General features: G+C 54.3%; 1 pseudogene; it reads right to left on the bottom strand.

Moving 5' to 3' along the window:
* Positions 1-1,469: 1,469 nt before the first annotated feature.
* Positions 1,470-3,852, bottom strand: LOC142599750 (acrosin-like; annotated as a pseudogene).
* Positions 3,853-4,568: the final 716 nt, after the last annotated feature.

Consider the following 4,568-nt stretch of genomic DNA (forward strand, 5'->3'; position numbering starts at 1 on the left):
GAATCCATATATAATTTAGTCAAGACCATGGATAAACCAAGAAGAACTCTTTTTTTTTTAATGTCTGCTGATGCTGTTGCTTTTAAAACCCTATAGCTTTTGGGGGGGACTCTCCTAGCTTTATTACTACAGTGAGAAGGCCTTGACAGCTAAATTGGGCTCTGGTCTCCATCTGTTCCTCCACTCCTGTATATGTTTGCATTCTTCCTACAGTGATGTCTTGCTGAGCACTTCTTTTTTTGCCCCCAGCGGATATGAAGGTGACCCAGAAAAGCTTCAACTTTGCTCGGAAGTTCAGTTTGCCCTGAACAAACACTAAAGAAGAGCTTGCATTCTTCCTGCACTTTTGTTATAAGTCAGTCCAGTTACTATACAGTGTAGTCCAACTGACAGCCCTATCTTTCACAGCCTAGCCAGTGCTGCCTATCTGTCCATCCCTCTGATCTCTGATGTGCAGAGTTTCTTTCAGTTTCCTTCCCCGTTCTCTTATGGAGCAGCCCAATCCAGTAGACTTCTGAACATGGAGGATTTCTCCTTTCAGGTCCACTAGAGCTGAATCAGGTGGACTCTCACACCCAGGAGGCTTGTCCTATCCCAGCCTGATGGATGTGGCTGCTGCTGTTCCCATGTGTGTGTTCAAACAACTTACACTTCATTCCGAAGAGCCAGATAGACAAACACACACAGACTTACACAAATAGTGTGAACGGCAAAACAAATTGCCATAGAGCAATGCCTTTAAAAGCACCCATGTATACGTAACCACCGCTTACATAAACATGAATGCAGTCCTTTCAAGATGATCAGGACTGGGTGTTTACTAGTGAAACATAAACACACCTTCACTCATTCATAAGCACAGCATGTTCATAGCTTCCTCAGAGTATGGAAATTAAGTCCATGTAATATCTGTGACTGGATGTCAAGCTCTCTACCCAGTCATTGGTACAAACCTTGTGTCTTTCTAGATCTGTGTCTCGTGGGTCACGAGATAGTCCACTTTCACATTCACTGGTGCATTGTACACATACATGCAGGGATCCCACCAGTATGCGGCCTAAGACATTTCGTGTTTCCAACTGCTGTCCCCAAAAACTCTAGCCCTCTATGACTTGTAGTCCCTTATTCCACAGCACCTTCACCCTCCTCTCTGACCAGGCACAGTTTCAGCCCTTTTGAGTGACTCTTCCCCTTTGTGCTCTACTTGACTGTGGCCGCATTTTGCAGGTGCAGGGCATGGAAGGCCTTGCCTGGCACAGGAGACTGAACTGAAGCAGGGTTAGCTGCGAAAATTGGCAACTTTATTTCAAGAACTAAGGCAACTTCAGCATTTGTGTGCACTCAGAGGGGCGTGGGCAGGACAGAGCAGGCCTTTGACACTGAGGCTGCCTTTGGATCAGCAGGCATTGCCCCAGAAGGAAATGGCGTGGTACACTGCAGCCCGCACTGGATCCTCTTGATCCTGCTGCTCAAGCCTTTTTTCCCCTTAGGAATTGCAGGAGCTCCTGCAGCAGGTTAAAGAATTGCACCAGCTTCTGGAGTGGAAATGGGCAGGGCGGAAACCTGCCTGATTGCGTTGGTGTTGGCCTTGGCCTCTGAAAGGGGGTTGAGGTGAAGACTGGCTGTGGTGTTGGAGGAGCCCTCATTGCTGGGTGCAGTCCCATCTGTACCAGGATCCAGTCATAAAAGTGTCGAGTGGAGGTGTAGACTCCGGGCTGTTTTGCTCTTGCACAGCCTCTCCCCCAGCTGGTCACTCCAACAAGCCAGAAGTAGTCAGCATTGTTATCTTTGCACACAAGAGGCCCACCGCTGTCACCCTGCAGGGGAGGAGAGAGGACTAAGGTGGTGTTGGGTGGCCATTGTCAGCACTATGGCTGGCTACTTCTCTCTCACAGCACCTGCCAGAGCTGGTGCAGAAAGGCTCGCCTGAGGTGCTGGAGCCTACAGAACCTTGTCTGGGAGGGCATCATGGGCCTGTAAGGTAGGGCTCTCCCTCATCTCTGCACAGTCATCCTGGATGTGCGGAAGACGGCCACTGGGACAAGGGGGGCACTGGGCAAGGACCTGCAGATGGGGAAGGGGAGGCGAGCCCCAACAGCGGTGGGGACCCAGAGGTGGGAGGGTGACTTGCCAGGCAAAGCACACGTCGGGGCATGTTTGGGCCGTTGTGACAGGGCTGCCTGTGGTGCTGGGGGTTGACTTGTAGCACGCTCCTACCTGGCAGGTGTCGATGCCACCCCGCGGATAGCCAGCACACAAGTTGTGGCTGTGGATGGCCCCTCTGTACCACCGGCTGCTGTTACAGAGGTTGACATCAATGAGGTGGACCTTGGCCTCCTGCAGGATATCAGTTGATACTCCAGCTGCGAGCACAAAAAGGAATTAACACCCAGCAGCTCGTTGCCAGTTCTCCTCCCCTATCTGGGTGAACCCCTTTGCTAGGTCTTGGCTTTGCATCTTGAAAGCATTGTACCCGTGTTTCCCTTCTGTCTTGCTTTGGGTAATGGGTCAAGCCCACCTCTCTATAGGCATACGTCCCCGCAGCCTGACTGCGGCGAAATTTCGCCTCTGCTGTCAGGAAGCCCAACCCACCTCCCCAGCATGCCAAGCTTGCACTCAGGATGCGAGTACTTTCGGGGAACTCACATCTTGCTTTCGTGGAGCCCCAACCACTGACGTAGCAAGTTGTCAGCTCTGACACTCTCAGCGAGGCATCGGGCACACAGGCAAGCTGTATGTAGTCACTGCACTGGACGGGCTGGTCCAATTACAGCAACGCAATGTCGTTCCTCTGTGTGATATTACTATTGCGTTCATGAAGCAGTAGCCACTTAATATTGCGCACTTGGACCTCAGGACCCAGCTGAGTCAACTGTGTGGCACTGATCACCACACGCCACATCGTGACGTACCTGGAAGGCAGATGGAGAGAGGGGTCAGAGGGAGCGGAGCCACGTGCTGCAGCAGCCCAGCAGTTCCCTGCCATCTGCTACAGAAGGGAGAGAGGAAAGCGGCACTACGGAGGGTGTGCGAGTGCCCTAGCATGCCTTAGGCACAAGGAATGTTGAGCTGGAGGCTGCTAGGAAGCCGTGGCATGAGCCCAGCCTTCTCCTGAGCAGCCTCTCAGCTGGGCTCGGGAGTGCCCAGGCACTGGGCGTACTGCAAGGAAACAGGATGGGAGTAACACATGGTGCTGCAGACAGGGCAGCTAGTAGTGTTGTGGGGCTAGCCCCGCTCCCTGGTCCTCCTTACCTGGCCTCGATGAAGCAGTGGGTTGCTGTGAGGACCCACTGTGGGCTGATGAGGGACCCTCTGCATACATGCCCCGTGCCTATTTTCCAGGGATTCTGGATGCTGATGATCCAGGGCCAGGCCCCTGGCTGGGCATCTCTGCCACCCACAACGCGTGACATGCCGTAGTAAGACGCCATGGGCCGGAGCCCGCAGGTCCCTCTGTAACCAGAAACTCGTTACTGTCCTGCTCGATGGCTTGCTGCTGTTCAGGCTGAAGGGCAGCCGTCTTCCCTCCCCACGAGGCACTGTATGGACAACGGGGGCAGGGAACCCCATGGGGCATGCGTCTGTCTGCCCGTTTCTGCTTTAGCCCCGTAGATGAGTTGTGCCAGCAGCCTGGGTGCTGGCAAGGAATGGAGGCTCCCACACGGGGTTCGGGAAGGTGTGGCGTGGTCACGGGAAGAAGCGGGCACCTGCCAGCGTATCCCATCAGGGTTGCCAAAGCTCCCTCCCAGAGCCTCGGGCCACTTACCCACAGTTGTCCCACGTGCCGTGCACCGGCCAGCACGCGGCCAGCAGGACGAGGAGGGGGAGCAAAGTCATCCTTGCCAGCAGTACGTGGCAACCACAAGAACCGAGGGCTCGTCACCACCAGTGCAGTAGCTGACATAGTGCCCACAGTGCTCACGTTGCCGCGGTGCCCTTGGCCCCGGGTCTGATGTCACAGAGCCGCTGGTTCTGGGTGCTGGGGAGGGGCAACGTGGCGGGGGTTCCAAGCAGGAGGGGAGGCAGAAGCTGGGATCGGACACCCCCGACAGAGCCCCGCTGAATGCTCTGCTTGCGGGATGAGGGTGTGCAGGCCCCGTGGCAGGCAGCAACACCTGGCTCCGTGCACTAGCAGGAGAAAACAAAGTGTGGCATTGCAGCTTCTTTGGGAAGTTCATTGCCACCCTGTCCTCTGCAGCCATTTGCCACCAGGTGCTTCCCAAAAATCCTGCACCAGAGAGCATAACTACTACAGGCAGTATGCACATGTTTGGCTGTTGTAGAGCAAATCTGGTTACAGTCACAGTTACAGGCAAGCAGTGATGTGTGAGTGGTACTAGTGCAGTACACTGTGCACACTTTATGTATGCACATATCTGGGTGCACGCATGCTGGCACGTTGGCCTGTGCAGTGCACTCTGCATGTGCATGCACTCAGTGTCTGGATGCACTCTACATCTATGTACACACAGTGTGGATGCACACTGTACACACGCAGTGTGGTATAGGTGAGCCTGTGAGTGTGCAAACCATACTTATGCATATGGGTGGAGTGTGTGCAGCATGTG

The sequence above is a fragment of the Balearica regulorum genome, unplaced genomic scaffold (genome assembly GCF_011004875.1).
Source record: "Balearica regulorum gibbericeps isolate bBalReg1 unplaced genomic scaffold, bBalReg1.pri scaffold_109_arrow_ctg1, whole genome shotgun sequence".
Classification (NCBI taxonomy): Eukaryota; Metazoa; Chordata; class Aves; order Gruiformes; family Gruidae; genus Balearica; species Balearica regulorum.